Source organism: Hyla sarda, chromosome 6, assembly GCF_029499605.1.
Source record: "Hyla sarda isolate aHylSar1 chromosome 6, aHylSar1.hap1, whole genome shotgun sequence".
Lineage (NCBI taxonomy): Eukaryota > Metazoa > Chordata > Amphibia > Anura > Hylidae > Hyla > Hyla sarda.
Genome location: NC_079194.1, coordinates 89,623,841 through 89,648,029, shown reverse-complemented (window position 1 = coordinate 89,648,029; position 24,189 = coordinate 89,623,841). Strand labels below are relative to the sequence as shown.

Here is a 24,189-nt window from a genome sequence, read left to right as displayed (position 1 = left end):
TATTAAAATGGTACTATACAGCGGCACAGATAGAGTTTATGCAGAGGGAGTCTCTAAATACTAAAAAATGTTTTTGGGCAAAAGGAAATCACTGATATGAGCCTATTTGAATTACTTGAGAGTGGTAGAGTGAATCACTTGGATAAAAATAAAACACACTTGGTAAGATTAGGCTGGGTTCACACTACATTTTGTACTTACGGTTCCCGTATACGGCTGGGAGGAGGGGGCTTAATCGCGGCACCCACACTCAGCCGTATAGGGGAACCGTATTTAATGCATGTCTATGAGCCAACCAGAGTGAACCGCAGCCTCCGGTCGGCTGCGTTTTCGGCCGTATGCGGTTTCCCCGACCGCTGGCAAAAACGTGGTAAACCGCGTTTTTGCCTACGGTCGTGAAACCGCATACGGCCAAAAATGCAGCCGACCGGAGGCTGCGGTTCCCTCTGGTCGGCTCATAGACATGCATTAAATACGGTTCCCCTATACGGCTGAGTGCGGGCGCCGCGATTAAGCACCGCCCCCCCCCCCTCCCAGCAATATACGGGAACCGTAAGTACAAAACGTAGTGGGAACACAGCCTAACTTAATAAGACGTGGGAATGGTTGAGGAAAATATTAGGAATTAAAGGTAGTTTAATGTATACACGGGTATGGGAAAACACTAATTTAAGATGGGTAGTGGAAGAACACTTGATGATGGACACTATATTTAGTTTACAGGATAGTACAAAAAAATACATGGTAAAATATGCAAGGGGATTGTAGAAGTAGTATCTAACCGTACAATTTCAAGAAGAAGATATAAACGGAGGGGAGAAGAAGGGGTGATATCTGATGAAGAGTGGAGAGAATTTTTTTATAATAACCAAGCATCAATAAATGGAAACCACGAAGTCTTGTTAATTAAAATTATTCATAGATTACCTTACACACCAAAATTTCTGCATAGTATTGCAAAAAGGGGGAATTCGGAATGCCCTAAATGTCAAGCATTTGATGCAGATCTGAGACACATGCTTTGGAGTTGCCTGACAGTATACAAATTATGGGAAGAATTGGGATATTAGAACAGCAGTTCTCGGAATAGGGCTTAGTAAACAAAAAATAAGCTGATAATTATTCGGTAAGCTAATAAGTTATTAGGTATTACAAAAATTTGTATTCTTAGGAAGTGGGTTGCCCCTGAAGGAACGAGTATAAAGGAATGGAGCAGTGTTGTGGGAAAAATTAAAATCTATGACACAATATACAATAAGAACAGAACCAAAAAAGGTACCAGAGTTTGTCTAGAGTGTAGGCAATAGAAGGGTTAGAGGAAATGGCTGGTGAGAGGGGGGGGCGATTTGTACCAGATGATGTTTGTTTTTGAACTGAACTAAGTTTTGTATTGTAAAAGATGGAAAATTTGAAAATTCAAATTCATATTAAATTTAAAAAAAATAAGTGCAAAAAATAAGTCATCATATGGATTTTTAGGTGCAAAATTGAAAGAGTTATGATTTTTTAAAGATAAGGAGGAAAAAACGAAAATGCAAAAACGGGGTTAATTAACTACTCCACCTACTCTCCACCTGTATTCCTCCCTGACAAAGAAAAAAAAAAAAACTCACAGAAATGCACTCAATGGCCAACATTTATCATTGTCTTTACAATGTTTTTTAAGAGGTGCAAAAAAGGCGCAAGCAGGGTTTATTTGCGCCTTTTTTGCACCATTTGGTTTACACATTTCTGCTGATTTTGGGTTGCAATTCATTGATTTTGGCAATACACATGATATGGAAGGGTTTTATGAACTGCACCATTTTGTAAAAAGGCACAATGCCACTGAAAAGTCTCTAAAACTACACCAGCCCAGACTTAGCTTTTTGGTGTATGTCAAGAGAGAAATTTCAGAAAATGTGACCTCCACAAAATGTATCAAATGCTCTGCGACCGTTTAATAAATTTGGTGCTTGTACACATTTCGAGTAAAAATGGTCACAGAGCATTTGATACATTTTGTGCAGGCCACATTTTGTGAAATTTCTCACTTGACATACACCAAAAAGCTAAGTCTGGGCTGGTGTAGTTTTACAGACTTTTAAGTGGCATTGCGCCTTTTTACAAAAAGGTGCAGTTCATAAAAGCCTTCCTTTTTGGTGTATGTCAAGTGAGAAATTTCACAAAATGTGACCTGCACAAAATGTATCAAATGCTCTGTGACCATTTTTGCTTGAAATGTGTACAAGCACCAAATTTATTAAACGGTCGCAGAGCATTTGATACATTTTGTGGAAGTCAAATTTTCTGAAATTTCTCTCTTGACATACACCAAAAAGCTAAGTCTGGGCTGGTGTAGTTTTACAGACTTTTCAGTGGCTTTGTGCCTTTTCTGAAAAAGGTGCAGTTCATAAAACCCTTCCATATCATGTGTATTGCCAAAATCAATGGATTGAAACCCAAAATCAACAGAAATGTGTAAACCAAAAGGTGCAAAAAAGGCGCAAATAAACCCTGCTTGCGCCTTTTCTAGACACAAAAAACAGTCTAAAGACGATGATAAACGTCGGCCAATGCTCACAATTCTTCTTACAGTATTCCCTTAAAGGAGAACTACGGGATTTAACATTTTATCCCCTATCATAAGAATAGGGGATAAGTTTCAGATCGCGGGGGTCCGACCGCTGGGGCCCCCCACAATCTCCCATACGGGGCTGCGGCTCTCTGCATAGAAAGCGTGTGTCGACCACCACACGAGGCGGCGGCTGACACGCGCCCTCCATTTACTGCTATGGGAGAGCCGAAGCGCTGTCTTCGGCAATTTCCGTCTCTCCCATAGCAGTGTATGGAGGGGGGTGTCGGCCGCTGCTTCGTGCGTTGGTCAACACGCCCTCTAAGCAGTGAGCCGCGCCCCAGCGGTCGGACCCCCCGCGATCTGAAACTTACCCCCTATCCTTAGGATAGGGGATACATTTTTCTATCCCGTAGTTCTTCTTTAATTTTAAGGGGTCTTCCAGTTTTTTTCAAAATTCAGACCATATACTGAATTGAAGGTATTATATACACATTTTTTTTTTACTTTCCGTATCAATTCTTCAGCATTTTCAATGTCATTCTGACAGTGAATGGAAACGTTTTTTATTACCTAATGCTTCCAGTGTAAGCTATCATCTGTGAGCTAATGACATCTGCAGCAGGAATACGTCTTCTGCCAGAGGCTGTCCAGGCATGCTGGGAGTTGTAGTTTGGCAACAGCTGGAGGTACCCTGTTTGGGAAAGTGAAGAACACATTTTATAGATATCCATTTGCAGATAGGACAAAGGGATGTAGATTGTTACTACACTTGTTGCTATACTATATTTACCTATCTACCTATACCATGTTTAGGTTTCTCTTATTTATCTATTCATATCCATCCAGTTTTGTATTTCTCTCTATTTTTGTATCTATATGTATGTTTCCCAACCAGTGTGCCTCCAGCTGTTGTACAACTACAATTCCTAGCATGCTATGAGTTGTAGTTTTGCAATAGCTGGAGCCACACTGGTTGGGAAACAATGATGTAGAGAATAAATCTATGCACAGTATCTATCTATCTAGAAATTATGGGTGAGATTTATCAAACCTTGTCTAGAGGAAAACTAGTGCAGTTGCCTATAGCAACCAATCAGATTGTGTCCTTCCTTCTTTAAAATGAAAGAAGCAATCTAATCAATGTTTTCTCTGCACATGTTTTGATAAATACCTATGTATCTATCTATCTATCTATCTATCTATCTATCTATCTATCTACACAGTATCTATTTATCTATCTACACAGAGGGGGAGATGTATCAAACCCTGTGCAGAGGAATAGATGACCAGTTTCCGATAACAACCAATCAGATTGCTTCTTGCATTTTTTTTTTATTTAAAGGCCAATGGAAAATGAAAGAGGCAATCAGATTGGTTGCTATGGGCAACTGCTCAACTATTTCTCTGCACAGAATTTGCTAAATCTCCCCCAGTATGTATCTATCTACAGTATATATCTGTCTCCACAGTATCTATCTATCTGTCCTATATCTATTATCTGTCTAATATCTACATGATATCTATCTACAGTATCTATTATCTGTCTGTCTAATATCATTGCAATATCTATCATCTATCTATCTATCTATTAATCTAATGTATCTATTATCTATCTATCTAAGTTATCTAAACTATCATCTATCTATCTATTATCTATTTATTTATTTATCTATTATCTATCTATCTATTTATCTATCAATCAATCTAATCTAAAATATCTCTTTCTAATCTAAACTATCATCTATCTATCTATTATCTATTTATCTATCTATTATCTATCTCTCTCTCATATCTATCTATCTATCTATCTATCTTTTATCTACCTATATATCTCATATCTATCTATCTATCTATTATATATCTATCTATCTATTATCTATCTATCTATCTATTCTATCTATCTCATATCTATATATTATCTATCTCATATCTATCTATCTAATATCTATCTATCTCCCTCATATCTATCTATCTATCTATCTATCTATCTATCTATTACTCTAATATCTATCTCCCTCATATCTATCTCATATCTATCTATCTCATATCTATCTATCTATCTATTTATCTATCTATCTATCTCATATCTATCTATCTATCTATTATCTACCTATATATCTCATATCTATCTATCTATCTATCTATCTATCTATCTTTTATCTACCTATATATCTCATATCTATCTATCTATCTATCTATTATATATCTATCTATCTATTATCTATCTATCTATCTATCTATCTATTCTATCTATCTCATATCTATATATTATCTATCTCATATCTATCTATCTAATATCTATCTATCTCCCTCATATCTATCTATTTATCTATCTATCTATCTATCTATCTATCTATCTATCTATCTATCTATCTATCTATCTATCTATCTATCTACCTATATATCCATCCATCCATCCATCCCTCACACCTCTGTCACTTCTAATCCCACACCACTCCTATGTATCGCTATACAGACATGAGCCGAGATTGCGCGCTGCGCGCTCCCGCCTCCCTGCTGCCCCCTAGCTGCGGTTGGGTGTAGCGGGCCCCGGAGCATGCTGGGAGTGTTGAGTCATGGGGGCTGTCGGCTCCCGGCTGGGGGAGACGGTGTGAAGAAGACAAGGGTACAAGCGCTGACCTCCTCCCCTGTCACATCTCTCCCCTCAGACATGATCCGGGGGCCGCTCCGAGCCGGACAGAGGCTGGGATCTCATCCCAGGAGAGGTGAGCAGAGAGCTGGGCGTGTGTGTGTGTGCAGCCGGGGTCCTCCTCATCCTCCCTATAATATTCTTATTATAATACAGACTCAGCACCAGGAGGCTGGACAATCAGCTGAAGCAAGTGCACACTAGAAGTGCCACATCTGCGGCTTCTCCCCCACTGCATAAATCATGGCCATTCACACTAGGCGTTTATATCCTTCCCTGCAAGACTCCCTCAGCTGTACATGATACACTTGTGTGTGATACTATGTATGCTGCATGTTTATATATATGTGTGCATCTTATTTCTACAATATTCTGGATAGCCCCATCCCTTACACACTGCTCTCCCATGTTTATATATATATATGTGTGCATCTTATTTCTACAATATTCTGGATAGCCCCATCCCTTACACACTGCTCTCCCATGTTTATATATATATATGTGTGCATCTTATTTCTACAATATTCTGGACAGCCCCATCCCTTACACACTGCTCTCCCATGTTTATATATATGTGTGCATCTTATTTCTACAATATTCTGGACAGCCCCATCCCTTACATACTGCTCTCCCATGTGCACATGTACTATGCAGACTGGTCTCAGCAACCACCATCCTGCCTGGTGTAAGCAACCTGTCATCAATGTGAATGGCTCCCTATACCCGCACATATACAGTACATATACATTGTTGTAGACCGCTCTATACATTGTATCCACCCATAAGGATAGGTATTGTATCACTGCTATGGTTAAAGTTTCGGAATATGTCTTTTATGTGTCTTGCTCTGGCTCTTATGACTCCCTTGGTGCTCTTACTGCTCATTCATATTTCTTTCTCTAGTCTGTGTGTATGCTATTCCGTCTATGGCTTTTACTATTATTATAAGTGTGCGGTCTAATAGTAGATTTCTAGGGATTATACACAAACACCTGCTACCTATGTCTGTATAGATATCCCTAGTTGCCTCCTTTTGCTTTCTGACACTTACCGAAACGGTTATGGGTCCACATGGGAAGACAGGCGTACTCATCGTACACATGTAAGTATTGGGTACCTAGCATGGAAATGTGCCATATGCAGCACCCATAGATTATGCCAGTGTTTCCCAACCAGGGCGCCTCCAGCTGTTACAAAACAACTCCCAACATGCCCGGACAGCCTTTAGCTGTCCGGGCATGCTGAGAGTTGTAGTTTTGCAACAGCTGGAGGCGCCCTGGTTGGGAAGCAATGGATTATTACCAAAAAATGAGTATATATATTTTTCTTTTCTTATACTATATTTGCAGTACACTTTATTTTATAATTCTACCTTTATTTCTTTGATAATCATACATTTGATTTTGCATAGAGTTCAGCAGTTTTATAGATTGGCTGTCCGGGCATGCTGGGAGTTGTAGTCTTGCAACAGCTGGAGGTGCCCTGGTTGGGAAACACAGGATTATTCCTGCAAAATGAGCATTTAGATTTGTCTTTTTTTTTTTTTTTTTTTACTGTATTAGCATTACGCTTTATTTTTATATTTCTACCTTTTATATTTCTACCTTTTATATTTCTACCTTTTATATTTCTACCTTTGTTTCTTATGTTTAGCATACATTTGATTTTACATAGTTTACAGTAGATATATATACAGTATATATACATATATATTTATTTTTATTAATACATTTATTTTTCAATACTTTTCTTTTCATTTACATATTTGTATTTGTACATATTTGTATGATCTTCTGCAGGTTTACTGGGCAGACCCCCCCCCCCCCTCATTAATATGGTAGTTGGATCAAATTAGAATAGTGAGTTTTAGGGTTAACTACTGTAAATAATTTTCTGTACAATTAAGATTTAAAAAAAAATAATAATATATCTATATATATATATACATGAATATGTATTTTTATACTGCACCATGGCTAGGATGAGCAACCAATGGCGCATCAGCCCTTGTGGAAGTAGAACTCTGAACATGCAGCATGCTGGGATTTGTAGTTTCATAGCAGCCAACGGCCCACAGGTTGCACTCCTATACCCTATAATAGGACTATAGGGCAGCCATATGGTGATCATGATGGCACTCGCCGCTTACAGTTCTCTTGTGTGGTTCCCCATCCCCATGACAAATAAGTGTCCAGGATTCAGCACACTGTTCCAGAACGCTATATATCTGCCCTGAGACAAGAGAGCAAGCATAGATTGCTTTTTTGCTCGATAGTATTTGCCATTGCTGATCTCTTACGGTAGAAAATGGCACGGGAAGTGGCTGTTGATTTGCTGCTTAAATGTAATTTAACCTGTTAGTTGACAGCAATACAGGAGCCATGTAAGAAGGAAATGTGTTTGAAGGGCACTTTGGTGCATTTGTCCAGGCATTATCATGGACACTGCTATGTGATTATTGTACAATCAGTTCTATGGGATTATCGTACAATCAGTTCTATGTGATTGACTCCGCTTTATGGTGACATTTTTTTTTGTAGTATGTTATTACTGTGCTACTACTACAGTAGTGTATGGGCACTGCAGTGTGAAATGCCTGTGAGATGGCACCACTGTAGAGTTCTGTGTATTTAAATTTGTGTTTCCCAACCCGTGTTCCTCCAGCTGTTGCAAAACTTCAATTCCCAGCCTTCGGCTTCCCGGACATGCTGGAAGTTGTAGTTTTGCAACAGCTGGAGGCATGCAGGTTGGGAAACACGAATTTAAAAATGTGAGGGCATTTTGCTGTGAGGATTGTCAATTGCGGAAATTAAAGGGTAGCTCCCACCATCCTATTTTTTTTCTGTCCCTGCCTATTGCCAATCTATCCCTAACCCCCTCCCTGCTTTTAATTTTTATTTTTACTATATTAAAAATGCTTTTTGTCTGCTGGGCAGTGTGCTCACTACCAGGCAGATTTCCCCAGCAGGCACCACGTGACTTCAGCCCTTAGTTCATCTACACAGGGTGCCTCCAGCTGTTTCATCACTACAACTCCCAGCTTGCCCTGACATCTATTGGCTGTCAGGGCATGCTGGGAGTTGTAATATTGAAACAGCTGGAGGCACCCTGTGTAGATAAACTATTAGTTACATGCGGCACTAGCCCGTCCCCTCCCCCACGCCATACCCCGTTCCCTCCATCACAACCCCCCCTCCCCATTACACTTACTGCAGAGTCCGGCAGCGGGCGTGCAGGGACAGCGGCGGCGACGAGGCAGAGGCGGCGATGTGCGGGAGGAGTGGCCTCTCAGCCAGTGGCCGGGGAGCCAATGCGCTCGCTCCCTGCCTGTCTTATTGACAGACAGGGAGCGATCGCAGGCTGAATGAAAAAGGACCGATGCCCGGCCGCATCGGTCCTTTTTCAGGCGTGACGTCACGCCAGGCTGCAGCCAGCCACTAGGAGGGAGACCCCTAGTGGCCGGTTTTCAAATGTAAATTAAACAATTTTAATAAAATTAATAAAAATAAAAGTATAGTAGAGATATATTGTAGTACATAAGTACTACAACATATCAAAAAATAAAGTTGGTGACAGTGCCCATTTAAAGGAAGTCAATAGGGTCACTATCTACGGGAACTCATAAAGCACAGTATTAGTATTGTCTGTAGATTAGAATCAAGGTTAGTTTTGGAGGTATGGTCAAGATAGTAGGGGTGGGATTGGGGTGGGTCTTACATTATGAAAATGTGCATTTCTAATTAAAGGGGTACTCCGGTGGAAAACTTATTTATTTATTTTTTTTTTTAAATCAACTGGAGCCAGAAAGTTAAACAGATTTGTAAATTACTTCTATTAAAAAATCCTAATCCTTCCAGTACTTATTAGCTGCTGAATAATACAAAGGAAATGGCTGAATCACGAGCACAGTGCTCTCTGCTGACATCTCTGTCCATTTTAAGAACTGCCCAGAGTAGGAGAAAATCCCCATAGCAAACATATGCTGCTCTGGACAGTTCCTAAAATGGACAGAGATGTCAGCAGAGAGCACTGTGGTCATGATGTCAGCAGAGAGCTCTGTGTTCCAAAAAGAAATGAATTACCTCTGTAGTATTCAGCAGCTAATAAGTACTGGAAGGATTAAGATTTTCTAATAGAAGTAATTTACAAATCTGTTTAACTTTCTGGCACCATCCATCAGAGTGCCCCTTTAAACCAAATATATAGCATCTAGTCTTTATTGCGGCTTCCAAAATATAGTTGAAGGGATGCTTCGGAGAAAGAAAATGTTTTCAAGTTAACTGGTGACTAATAGTTATACAGCTTTGTAAATTACTTCTGTTTTAAAATCTTAACCCTTCTAGTACTTATCATCTGCTGTATGTTCCAGAGGAAGTTGTGTAGTTCTTTCCAGTCTGACCACAGTGTTATCGGCTGCCACCTCTGTCTGTGTCAGGAACTGTCCAGAGCGGGAGCGAATCCACATAGCAAACCTCTCCTGTTCCTGACACGGATACAGGTGGCAGCAGAGAGCACAGTGGTTAGACTGGAAAGAACTACATGATTTCCTCTGGAGCATACAGCAGCTGATAAGTACTGGAAGGCTGAAAATTTATAAATAAAAGTAATTTACCAATCTGTATAGCTTTCTGGCACCAGTTGATTTGAATTTTTTTTCTTCTCTGGGGTACCCCTTTCAACCTTTTAAAGGCATAGACCAGTGGTCTTCAACCTGCGGACCTCCAGATGTTGCAAAACTACAACTCCCAGCATGCTGGGAGTTGTAGTTTTGTAACATCTGGAGGTCCGCAGGTTGAAGACCACTGGCATAGACCATTACTACAGTTTGCATTCATAATATTTGGAACTAATGAGCTTTCTTCGTGCCACAATCTAATATGATCTGAGACGTTTCCTGTACATGTATTGCACAGAGAGATGCTTAGATACATTCTCACATTGCATTTGTACATGAGAAGATGTCATTGGTTCAGGTCCTTGAAGTGGAGCCCTCACTGATCTTTAGAATGATGGGACATATGGTGTTCTTGAAACACTTGCCCCTTTAGCTTTTGTGTGTTAAAGGGGTTATCCAGGAAAAAACTTTTTTTTATATATCAACTGGCTCCAGAAAGTTAAACAGATTTGTAAATTACTTCTATTAAAAAATCTTAATCCTTTCAGTACTTACGAGCTTCTGAAGTTAAGGTTGTTCTTTTCTGTCTAAGTGCTCTCTGATGACACCTGTCTCGGGAACCGCCCAGTTTAGAAGATGTTTGCTATGGGGATTTGCTTCTAAACTGGGCGGTTCCCGAGACAGGTGTCATCAGAGAGCACTTAGAAAAGAACAACCTTAACTTCAGAAGCTCATAAGTACTGAAAGGATTAAGATTTTTTAATAGAAGTAATTTACAAATCTGTTTAACTTTCTGAAGCCAGTTGATATATAACAAAACGTTTTTTCCTGGATAACACCTTTAATGGGTTTTCTCAATGAAAAGAATTGCACGATAATATAAAACCCAAATTTCATGCTTAATGGATTGTCTAGTTTAAAAGGGAATTTAAAGTTAATAGAGGGGGGTCCTTATTTCATGATCTCCTGGCCAAAGGGGAAAGTGGTTACAAAGAAGATCTCTAGAGGACCTCTTTGCTGCATTAAACAGAAATGCCCATTGAGGAAGAAAAGTGCAGAAGCCAGCGGTATAATAAACGTCACCTTTATTCGTAATCCATATAAAACTTCGACATGGCGTCTCAAAATACAAACAATAAAACCTCCTGCATAAGCAACATGATGTGTTTCAGGTCATGTGACCTTTCAAGAAATGCCCATTGATTTAACTGGACAGGGTGCAATTCTTTATTTCCCCTGTGGTTACATGGCAGGAAAATGAAACATTTGATGTTTCCCCATAGATTACAGCTGATCACTGGAGATTCCGGATGGGAACTCTTTGTTATCTGAGGCAGTGTTTTCCAACCAGGGTGCCTCCAGCTGTTGCAAAACTATGACCTTTGGATGTCAGGGCATGCTGGGAGTTGTAGGTTTGCGACAGCTGGAGGCACCATGGTTGGAAAACACTGATCTAACGACAAGTAGGTAGGGCTGGGCAGTATACCGGTTCATACCGAATACCAAAATTTTTGTGCTGCACGATATGAATTTTAACCCATACCGCAATACCGGTTTGGCCCCTCCCCCTCGGGAATGAATGAATGAATCAGCCCAGCGCTGCACTGTCCCCACATCGAGGAACTAATCCTATGTGACCTGCGAGCACTGTTCTGCCCCCCCCCCCCCAATTAATTATTAGCCCAGCGCTGTCCCCATCAGGTACTACTACTCGCATGTAACCCACATGCGCTGCCCTCCTCGTCCTGTTTGTTTTCGCCGCCTGGGCTGACACTCTATACCAGTGGTCTCCAACCTGCAGACCTCCAGATGTTGCAAAACTACAACTCCCAGCATGCCCGGACAGCCGTTGGCTGTCTGGGCATGCTGGGAGTTGTAGTTTTGCAACATCTGGAGGTCCGCAGGTTGGAGACCACTGCTCTATACTGTGCGGTATCCCTATGCCCGGGGTGCAAAAAATAAATAAAATAAACTTTAACTCACCTCCCGTTGGTCCGGTATCTGCCTCATTTGTTTCCTGGGGACGGGAATGTCGGAGAGCCGTCAGCCTATCACCGGCCGCACCGATGTTCCATCTCGGCTGGTGATAGGCTGAGCCCACTGTCATGTAAGAAGCCGGCCAGAGTTCCTTACATGACAGTGGGCTCAGCCTATCACCGGCCGAGGCGGAGTCCGGTGATAGGCTGACAGCTCTCCGATGTTCCCATCCCCAGCGTAAGGCCGACGTAGGGATTGCCCAAAGTGGAAAACCCCTAAAAGATCCGATAATTTCAAAGCTAAAAGGCAGAAGAGCACAGTAAAGAGAGTTATGAGCGTCTTCTTACTAGAGGTTGACAGGGCACTGCACATGACATCCCTAATGCATCTTAAAGGGGTTTTCCAGGAATTCATTGCTGTGTATAGTTATGCTCAGGCAGATGGTAAAAAAAAAGAAAACTCTATACTTACCTCCAGTTCCACTATGTAGCATTGTTGGGGTTGGCATAAGGTATGCCCGCCTAAAAAAAATCTTTGGGCAATTTCTCCTGCCAACTCCAACCCCTAAAGTGCTGTACAGTAGGATCAGGGGTTCATGGGAACCTGTGCCAGCTAGGGAGAGAGGAAGGTATACTTTTTTTTTCTTTTACCCACCTGCCTGAGCACTATTAGTTACTACCCAGAATGCCCCTTTAATAACATAGAAAAAAAGTTTAAGACTGTGTTAAAACTGTGTTTTCACTGTGGTTTTTTATTTATTTGTTTTTATTTGGATTGATGAACTTAAACTTATACAAAAAAACTCATGTTCAAAACTTAAAGGGGTGGAAAAACAAATTTTTATATATTTTTTTTCAAATCAACTGGTGCCAGAAAGTTAAACAGATTTGTAAATTACTTCTATTAAAAAAATCTTAATCCTTCCAGTACTTTTTAGCGGCTGTATACTACTGAGAAAATTATTTTCTTTTTGGATTTCTCTTCAAGACACGACCACAGTGCTCTCTGCTGACCTCTGCTGACCATTTTAGGAACTGTCCAGAGCAGCATATGTTTGCTATGGGGATTTTCTCCTGCTCTGGACAGTTCCTAAAAATGGACAGCAGAGGTCAGTAGAGAGCACTGTGGTCGTGACAGAAGAGAAATCCAAAAAGAAAATAATTTCCTCTGTAGTATATAGCCGCTAGTAAGTACTGGAATTATTAAGATATTTTACTAGAAGTATTTTACAAATCTGTTTAACTTTCTGGCACCAGTTGATTTAAAAAAAAAAAAAAAGTTTTCCACCGGAGTACCCCTTTAACAAAAATGCAGTTTTATCACAGTCAAAGGGTGAACCATTGGAGACAGATACCTGCTTCCTAGGAATCCTCCATTAGCAAAACCAGAGAGATCGGTGATGTTTTTTTTATGCATTACCGATCACTCTGGTTTTGCTAATAGAGGATTCCTAGGTAGCAGGTATCTGTCTCCAATGGTTCACCCTTTGAATGTTGGCTGTGTAAATTCTGGATTTTTTGAAGTTTCTTTTTGACCACAACTTTGGGTTTCCAAAGCTGTACCCATTCATCCCACTATCAGTACACATGCTTAGAATTTTATATTAAATTATTTCAGTTCTTATGGCAGAGACACAATTGTTTTAGGCCATTTACCATAGGATCTTGTATCATTTGGATTGCATGCACACCCATAGCATATAACTCTGCCTTAGGCTGCATTCACACCACGTTTTTTCAATATTGTTCCCCTATCAGGTTTTTGATGAAAAACGGATTCCTCAAACCCTGACTAAACTGTATCAAAACGTGTGTACAAATTTCAACCCGTATACAGCTAAAAACCGTATACAGTTTGAAAAATGATGTCCAGTTGCATCTGTTTTTTAAGATAAAATTTACATGCTTTTAACTTTTCACTCCATTTTGAATAAAGTTTCACTTGTTTGATTGAAATTCCCCAAAAAAAAATTGTGCAAAGTCAAAAACCGTATGGTGAAAACCGGATGGAACTGTACGCACATACAGTTCTGTACGGTTCCCATTGACTCCCATGTTAAAATAAAAGTATACGATTTAATACAGTTTTTCACCCGGACAAAAAAAACGTGGTAGAATATGGTTTTGGGTACAGGTAAAAAAACGTACAAAACTGTATAAGATGCAAAACAGACTAAACCTGATGATGCGTTTGACATACGGTTTACAATATTAAGTCAATGCATACAGTTTTCTATACAGTTCCGTATGGTTTTGAACTTGAAACCGTATATGGGAACTGTATAGCAAAAACGTGTTGTGCATGCACCCTTAGTTATCACAGTGTGAATAATTCTAGTCCAGTAGGAAATTGTCTTTTGCTTCTCTTCTCCAAACATGTAATTTGATGATCTTAGCTGCTTTAGAATCTCCTACATCACTATAGGGTCAATCTTCAGCAATTGACTATTGATGATGATGATGATGACGCTTGTGCCCCCAAGGGGTTTTGCAGCGTCATGATGGGTATTACTTTTTTTTTATCATGCAGCTGCAAAAGTCTCTGTCATTTCTCACAGACACAGTGTAGCAAATTAAAGAAATTACATTTATAAGCGTCACGTCAGCTCTTTCCTGACTCATTCTCCAGTTCCATAATGCAGAGAATATTTCTTCCTAATCAGGAACACTTATCTCCCAGCTTTGCAAGAAATCACGTGGAGGTTTAAATAACATCGGGTGACATGTGACGATGCATGGATTCAGCATCGCTGAATGGCCGTATTCAGCGCTCTTCTTTGGGAAAGGGGTTGATCTGCCATAAAACGTATACGTTGCTAAATATTTGACTTGTGAGACATTAAAAGCATTTGTCTTTTGTAGTCTGTTACCCTATGTCATTAATGCAAAATCTAAAAGGAATACAGCTATCTAGGCAAATACTTTGTACAGTAGCTATACACATAAAAAGAGAACAGATTAGTGTAAGAATGGACCAGATGATACTGCACGTGTGGTGATTTGTTCTTTCTAGATAAAGTAAAATTAACACTAAGGACCCATTCACATTGCAGAATATCCACCTGCAGCATAAAGAGTGTCCACCTTGAATTTGTAGGACTGATGGTAAATGTGCAGCCTCCATAGATGGCAATGCATTTCCGAGAGAATTCCACAGTTAGGCTATGCTCACACAGCAGAATTTCTGAGCGGAATTACGTGGGCAGAATCCCATTGATTTCATTGGGATTCTGCTGTACTGTGCACACGGCGGAATTTCCCTGGCAGATGTTTCTGCTGTGTAATTCCTGATTCAGACGTGCGCAGAAAGAATAAAAATGTCTATTCTTTCTGTGGATTCTGCTCCCAAATGTATTGCCATCTAAGAGACGGCACATTTCCAAGAGGTCCTAGATTTTCGGCTGTGTGAACCCTGCCAAAGACTGAACATGTTCATTCTCAGCTCTCTCCATAGCACTGGTACTGCTGACAGCCTCCAATGTGACATCTAACAACCCCATTACCCCATCCAGCTAAGTACAGATCCAATCGGCCTGGACCCCCAGAGAAGCTTTGATGTAACTACCCACATGTCCTTAAAGGGGTACTCTGGGGAAAAACTTTTTTTTTTTAATCAACTGGTGCCAGAAAGTTAAACAGATTTGTAAATTACTTCTATTAAAAAAATCTTAATCCTTCCTGTACTTATTGGCTGCTGAATACTACAGAGGAAATTCTTTTCTTTTTGAAACACTGAGCTGTCTGCTGACATCATGAGCACAGTGCTCTCTGCTGACATCTCTGTTCGTTTTAGGAACTGTCGAGAACAGCATATGTTTGCTATGGGGATTTCCTTTTACTCTGGCAGTTCCTAAAATGGACAGAGATGTCAGCAGAGAGCACTGTGCTCGTGATGTCAGCAGACAGCTCTGTGTTTCAAACGGAAAATAATTTCCACTGTAGTATTCAGCAGCTAATAAGTACAGGAAGGATTAAGATTTTTTAATAGAAGTAATTTACAAATCTGTTTAACTTTCTGGCACCAGTTGATTTAAAAAAAAAAAGTTTTTCATCGGAGTACCCCTTTGAAGCTTTATCTGCTACTATCTGGGAGCAAGTGGCACTGAATGTTATGTACAGTGCAGTTTGATATTTTGGGAATTTCAGGACAGGATGCTGAAGATGTGGGCAGAAGTAAAATGGCAGATCAGTGCCTAGCACCAGTATTTACTGTTATAAGAGGATATAGGTGATGTATCCCAATGTATGCCCACACAGTAGGATATGTTGCAGCATTCTGAGGTATACAACGAAAGTCCTTCTGAGATATATATGTGACTGTAGACGGTGAGCAGAGCTTATCTCTCATAGGTGTATTTTTGAAAGGGGGTGTCTGCTTTGTATGACACCCTTCCCTGCGCACCTAACACAAAATAGGGTACTGTTAGCAAAATAATTAAACCATATAATGTTGTATAGTTGTATTGAGTGCCAAAAGAAATGTCGTCAACGACATGCATCAAGTTTGTGAACGGCTTGTTCCATTGTTAAGAGTTTTGCTGCAGCAGGTAATGAAAATGGTGCATAAAATGGGTGTGCCCAGATCTTGCACCAAATTTATTGTGGTATGAGGTGACATGTGGAAGCAAAGTGTGGTTCATTGTACTAATTTTTTCTATTACTACATACTACATATTTTGTGCAATTTGGTGGCAGCTCGTAAATGCACAGTAAATTGTTATTCCTATGATATTGCTGATGAATGTGGCCTAACAATACTTATGGAGTTGATAAAGGAAATTTTCAGGCCAAAACAGAGAGCCCCTGCAGAGAATGTGTCTCTCTATTGAAGACTGCTGCTGTGGTACACTTTCATTTCAATGGGCACAATGTAATTCTTTAGTATTCCTCAAGCAAATACAGGTACTTGATGAGTGATAACCATTATGATACAGCTGTTTGCCCAGTGACATGTATCTGGGAAAAAGGAAGGTCCAATGTGGACAATCCTTTTATATAAAGATCGATGATGCTTATGGAGAACAACCAGAATAACGCACAAAGCTGATTAATTGTTATGGGAAATCTTACATTGGGATTATTAAATATAGACATGTCTTGATATTTCAGCACTTTATTGAACAGTAGATGAAGAGACTGAAGGGGCATGTCATAGTGTGGAAAAGACAGAGTCAAGAAGCAGAAGAAATTGGAAAGAAACTGTAGAGGGAAATGTTACAAGGATTCAAAAGAAGTCAACCAAGGGGAAAGGAAAGCTTATAGGGGATCTGTCAGCTGTATTTACTGCTAAGATCTGCAGTCACCATTGTATAGCTGCTATGGTATAAAAGCCAACTGTACCTTTCCTGGAGCTGATGGTGGTTTCCAAACTTATAAAATCTCTGTTATATTTTTTGACCAATTGTCAGGTGGGTGATGCCAAGCTTCTCAAGTGGCTCAGCTTAGCACACTTCCTTGAGTGCTCTCAATATCTAGCTCCTCTTGATTAGTATGCAAGGCCCTGTACATCAGTCAAGGAGGGGCCAGGGTGTCTACATGCTTCAGGGCAGTTATGAATGAGTTATGTGTTGTCAGGTGTACCAGTGCACCTTGAGGCTAGGGAACGCCCTGAATTAGTTTTAATACTTGGATTTTAGGACAGCTCTTGAGAACAGTGCTATGTAGAAAAAAACCTAAGACCCTTCTAATCAATGTCCCTGCACTATTAGCCTGTAACAACAGGAAGGTGTGGATTAATGCTGCTGTGAGTGTTCCTTTAAAATATTCTTTACATCTTTAGGCTTATTTCACTTATTATTGGTTTTTCAGTAAAAGGGTTGAGACAGAGGTGTAGGCAGCTGTTTGACCACCTAGGACACACTATGTATGTGCAATTCATGACCTACAAAAGGCAAAGAAAAATGGCTGCAGATTTCTACCATAAATCTGTGGTAAATCCACAACATGTTTTACTAGCTCATTTTGTTGCAGATTTTCTGTAGATTGAACCCTATGCATTGTGAAAGAGAAAATCTGCTGTGAAAAATCTTCAGAATTATCAACATGTTGTGGATTTAAAATCTGCAGCACACGGATGAGATTTGTTAACATCTCTTCCATTTTGCTTCTGTTCAAATACAGACCAGATTTTTTGCTCGCAGATCTGGACGGAAAATCTACTTGTCACGTATCGGCAGGATAGGTAGTGGATCCTCTGGACCAGAGACGCGATGGCACGGGTTGTACTGGAGGACCGGTTCTAAGCAGTTACCGGTTTTCACCAGAGCCCGCCGCAAGGCAGGATGGACTTGCTCCCGCGGTAACTACCAGGTCGTATCCCCCTCTGGCAGCTGATATAGCGTGGTACACAGGGAGCAGGCAAGAGCGTAGTCGGACATAGCAGAGGTCAGGGCAGGCAGCAAGGGTTCACAGGCCAGTTTATGGTAGCAATGCGTTCGGCAACTGGCAAGGCAATATCACAGTAGGGAACGCTTTCTCAAAGGCACAAGGCACAAAGATCCGGCAAGGGCAGGAAGGGGCAGGTGCCTTTTATTGGGAAGGACCAGTGGGAGGTGAGGAACCAGCACACCAGTTACTAATGCGCTGGCCTTTTAAATTCACAGAAGCCGGCGCGCGCGCGCCCTAGAGAGCGGGGCCGCGCAAGCCGGGATCCAGGAGAGCAGGGCGCTGCGCGGGGAGCAAGTAGGGCGAACAGGGACACGGCGCGTGAGCGGGGACCAGCCGCCATGCTAGCCGCGTCCCTGCCACTGTGAGACCCGCGCTCCCGGTCAGTACGTCTGACCGGGAGACGCCGAGGCCCCGGAGCAGAGGACAGAGGCAGCGGGCGCTCCGGCCCGGAGCAGAAGACCGGAGCGCTCGCTGTGACACTACTACATGTGAACATACTCTTTAAATGTCTTTTTACAGCTGACTGGGCACTGTGTCATAGCTGCTGATAATGCTTTTGGTGTTAGGGACAATGAGCACTTCCCTTTGAATTGACCAAAGACAATTACATTTGTTTATCCGATTGCTACTGTGCTGCCATAGCTCTATAAGGGGTATTTCTTCATGCACTAACCAGTTAAATGATACAATTTGGAGCCAATGTGAAAGAGAATGTGTGACCCTACATCTAGAAACTGGTGGGTTCAAAGGTATTCATTAGATCACCCACATAACATATTTTAAGCGATGTAACAGTGTATATAAAACAGTGTATTCTTTATGTGATTGGCCGATACGTATCACCTGATCACTCCCTACTAAGGTATTAAATAGATGGTCTGGCATAGGACATTTTTCTCATAGCACTTTCATCCTTGTCGGACCCCTCATCAGTTTTTAGTCAAAGTCACATTCCTTCTTTATATAATATGCATTTTTCTGAAAGCTGTAATGGTGAAAGCAGAGTCACAAATATGGAATATTTAAAGGGGTATTCCGGGCAAATACATTTTATCCCCTATCCAAAGCATAAGGGATAAGATGTCTGATCGCGGGGGGCCTGCTGCTGAGACCCCCCGCGATCTCCCTGCAGCACCCGCATTATATGAGGCTGCTGAATCTCCAGTTTCGGAAACCTCCGGATTTCCGGGACTGGGGACGTGACGCCAAACCATGCCCCTCCATTCATGTCTATGGGAGGGGGCGTGATGGGCTTCACGCCCCTTCCATAGACATGAATGGAGGGGGCGTGGCGTAACGTGACGTCACGTCCCCAGTCCCGGAAACTGGAGATCCAGCAGCCGCATATAATGCGGGTGCTGCAGGGAGATCGCGGGGCGTCTCAGCAGCGGGCCCCCTTTAATTTCATTCCTATTCATATCACACAGATTATTTTACCTGCTATTATTGTCACAGTCAGGAATCTGATGATATTTCTGTCAGTCAAATCCCATTCAATTAGGGCGTCACAGCATGTGTTCTCCTGGGCATAAACAAATTAGAAGGATCTATCGTGCCACTATTCTCACCAATACCCTCAAAATGCAGGAATTACCGCTGTGCATTACCTGCGTACAACGCACGTAATGATAGTGGCTATCGAGAGTCTACATATTGTTTGTTTCCTTACTTAGATAATTGGTGGGCAGTGGAAGACATTTTTATTCACAGGTTAAGTGTTTTTTTTTTCTTCCAGATGATGATTCATCTAGAATTATGTGTTGCTATGCTTCATGAATAATGTATGCTCCATTGTTTTGCAAGTTTGGTTCTTCTGTTGTTCACAGTGAATATTGGTGAGTTTATCCTAGGGTTACCTGCGGGAAATCAAGCAGCTCCTATCCCCTAACTTTAGTATAGTTGTCTTTAAACTTAATGTATATACAACTTCCTTTGCCTTTTAGGCAAGGACTACACAGCAGCTTTGCAAATGGAAGCCTCCATAGACTAGGATTGAATAGCACAGTTTGTGCCCTTTCATTCTTCTGCAGCTTTCAGTTGTATTAAAGTCACAGCTGATACATCACATTCATTTAAAGGAAACATGCCATCACATTCATGCTGCTCGAACTAAGAGCCATTGAGGTGGTTCCCAGTGGCTTCTCCCCACTCTTCCAGCCTTAATTGATGGATCTCTCCCTGTTTGGGTATAAGAAGAGATCTATCAATGAAGACCGGCAGGGCAGGCAGAAGCCACCGGTGATTTTTAGTTTGGTTTATTAGAACCGTTGTTGGACCAGGACTTGGTGCCATAATATGGCTGCAGCAATACAACTGTATTACATTAGTCTGAAACCAGCCTTATATTTTGTAAATACTATCTGGCAAGAATAAGATAAAAATAATTGCATTACACATGTATTTGAATACCCATATTGTTCACCTTTGCATTGAAAGATTAGGGTCTTTCTACCCAGACATGTGAAAAAAAAAGTCTAGAATGGTCATGCTTCTCACAGTAGCGTCTACCTTTTTTTAAAGAAAAATGTATGAAGAAACACCTTTGCAATAATTTTCTTTATTGCTCTGTTGCATCTAAAATGAAAACTGCAGTTTCTTTATATGTTTCTGTTCCTGAGATATGAGAATTTATAGTTTGTCTGGCAATTTGGGGAATTAAGTGATGGGTGGGACTATACATATAGCGGATTAGTAGGTATACACGCACCTCAAAGTGCAACATTCAGGCTAGATTTCCACTCGTCTTTGCATCGTTCCCTGCTACCTACAGAAAGGACTACAACTCCCAGCATGTCCTTACTGTCAGGACATGCTGGGAGTTGTAGTCTTGTCTGTATCGAGTGGGGAGCGAGGCAGAGGTGAGCGGGAAATAGGGGCTCACAGCCGCAGTGACATCCGCAGCTCTGTAGGGGGATGGCTGGCGGCTGGAGGGAGCAAATGTTACTTTATTAGGTATATGGCCTATATTCTCTTGTAAATTCATATTTCCTACTGGCTGTCCTCATTGGTCCCCACTGATTGACCAATGAGGGCTTTTCCGGGAAATATGAATTTACCAGTAGGGAACCGAGATTTCAGCAGCCCTGGCCGGCAGGGGAGCAAGCGGTATGGCACCTGTTTCTCCGGCTTTTAATTTATGATGGCAGTGGGTCTCAGGGTTAACACCCGGTGCCATCAGTCCCTCAGCACCTGGAAGCTACTCCAATCATAGAACAGAATCTGTTCTATGATGGGAGTAGCGCACCAGAGTAAAATTGAAATGACCTAAAGTAAAAGTAAAAAAAAAAAGTTAATACAACACATACCGTATTTATCGGCGTATAACACGCACTTTTTAGGCTAAAATTTTTAGCCTAAAGTCTGTGTGCGTGTTATACGCCGATACACCACCAGGAAAGGCAGGGGGAGAGAGGCCGTCGCTGCCCGCTTCTCTCCCCCTGCCTTTCCTGGGGTCTAGAGCGCTGCTGTCGGCCCTTTTCACCCCCGCCGACAGCCAGGGGGAGAGAAGGGGCAGCGGCACCCATTGCCGGCGCCGCTGCCCCGTTGCCTCCCCCCATCCCCGGTGGCATAATTACCTGAGTCCGGTCCGCGCTGCTCCAGGCCTCCGTCGTGCGTCCCCGGCGTCATTGCTATGCGCTGAACGGCGCGGCGCATGACGTCAGAGCGCCGCGCCGTGCATAGCAACGACGCTGGGGACGCACGACGGAGGCCTGGAGCAGCACGGACCGGACTCAGGTAATTATGCCACCGGGGATGGGGGGAGGCAACGGGGCAGCGGCGCCGGCAATGGGTGCCGCTGCCCCTTCTCTCCCCCTGGCTGTCGGCGCCGCTTCTCTCCCCCTGGCTATCGGCGCCGGCACCGATAGTCAGGGGGACAGAACGGGCAGCGGCGCCGATAACCAGGGGGTGAAAAGGGCCGACAGCAGCGCTCTAGACCCCAGGAAAGGCAGGGGGAGAGAAGCGGGCAGCGACGGCCTCTCTCCCCCTGCCTTTCCTGGGGGTATATCGGAGTATACACGCGCACACATGCACCCTCATTTTTTCATGGATATTTGGGTAAAAAACTTTTTTTACCCAAATATCCTTGGTAAAATGAGGGTGCGTGTTATAGGCCGGTGCGTGGTATACCCCGATAAATACGGTACATTACACCTAAAAATACATTTATTACACAAAATAAATTGTTAAATTACACATTTAAAAAAAATCGGACATTTTCAAATTTTTTATATTATCGGCCGCTATTAATTCCCTTCCCCGCTGCTGATAATTGTTTCTTGCTTTAAAAAAAAAAAAATGTAAAAAATCGTTGTAAAAATAAAAAAAATTGGTCTGCATCCCTACTGCATAATTTATTTATTTTATTTTTTAATGGTACCCTACTGAATTCCTAAAAAACTGCCAAAGAGCAAAATACAAAAATATAAGCCAAAACACAGGGAAAATCAGTGGCAGTTTTTCTGGCGTTTTTTTTTTTTAGGTAAAAAAACAAACAAGTGGAAACCTAGCCTCACACCTCCTGACTGTATAATCCTGACCATCACCTGACCACCACCTCCCATTATTACAATTAAGATCACGCCCATCTGACTGATATCTTGATTTGTCAGACAAACTATAAACCCTTATTTCTCAGGAATGAAAGGGTGCATCAAGAAACCATCAAAAAAAGGGTGTGATCAGGGTATCCTAAACTATTTGCAATAATGCAATCTAATTTTGGGGGGGGGTTATCCACAGGTCGTCCTCTTTAAAAATTAGCCATACAGAGGCCCATTCTGTAGGTATTTGTTATTTTTTCTTACTGCATGTTGTTCTATGGAATAGGACATACTTTTTTTTTTTTTTTTGCAGTGTACTGACATATACTGGGGCAAAATAAGATATTTATGTATTAAGGGGGATATTTATCAAAACCCATCCAGAGGAAAAGTTGCTGAGTATCCCATAGCAACCAATCAGATTGCTTCTTCATTTTTTGGAGGCCTTTTCAAAAAAAAAAAAAAAAAAAATGAAAGCAATCTGATTGGTGTCTATGGGCAACTTTTCCTCTGGACGGGTTTTGATAATTTCCCCCCTAAAAGGTTAAAGCTTTACTGTATTTAAAAGGTAACAGTATGCCATATAGTTGTACATTGGCATGATGGCTGATCACAATGGGGTAGATTTACTCAGCTATGTGAGTGGCATATTTTTTCGCAAAAAAGTGTGACTTTCAATAAATACACATCCCTTGCCAAATTAGCTGAAAGGGGGTTTGGAGGGGATTGCTGGTGGCACGCCGTCCTCACATTCAGCATTGGACTTGATTTGCGACTGCAAATGTTGCAGAAATCCAAGCCAGTTCAGAGCTGGCTTAGATTTCTTCGCCTGGCGCACAGGCAGCCACAGAATAGCTGGATTAGAGGCGTGCATCGTAAGAAAACGCCACACTTAGTAAATCTCCCCCAATGGGTTTTACTACAGCCTACTTTTTCCTTCAAGCAAATCACTATGTCCTGGCTCATGTGTGAATGAGGATAAGGAAGCATTATGTCTTCTCAAGAAGCCCTGCTGCGTTATAGAAATGGGAACAATACTCTATGTTAATGCTTATTATTTTGTCTTATAAGCCTGTCTCCTTCATCTTTCCTTTACTGGCAGTATAGGCCATATCAGGGATATACCACTGAGAGGGAGTTTATTTTGCAGCTATTACAGCTGTCTAAAAAGTAATTTTTTATTGTTGTCCTGTGAGTCATAATGTACTTATTCTGCATTTAACTAGCATTAAAGAAAATATGACTGCTGATACTATTCCATGACTACGGTATACACGAATCAGTGCAATAGAAAGATGTATGGCCACGGTGACTGCTGCCCAGGGATGTAAATGCTCTTATAGAAGAGCCACACTCCATGACACTTAAAGGTATTCCAGGTAAAAACATTTATCCCCTATCCAAAGGATAGGGGATAAGATGTCTGATCGTGGGGGGCCCACCGCTGGGACCCCCGCGATCTC

The 24,189-nt window shown here is 41.6% G+C and overlaps 1 protein-coding gene across 1 annotated transcript in view; it reads left to right on the top strand.

Annotated features, from left to right (window-relative positions):
• Window positions 1-5,073: 5,073 nt before the first annotated feature.
• The window catches only part of ERC2 (ELKS/RAB6-interacting/CAST family member 2), a 950,023-nt gene continuing 930,907 nt past the window's right edge, over window positions 5,074-24,189 (top strand). The window contains exon 1 of the mRNA XM_056528115.1: window positions 5,074-5,283. The gene's annotated coding sequence lies outside the window, so the exon portion shown is untranslated. The remainder of the gene's footprint in view (window positions 5,284-24,189) is intronic.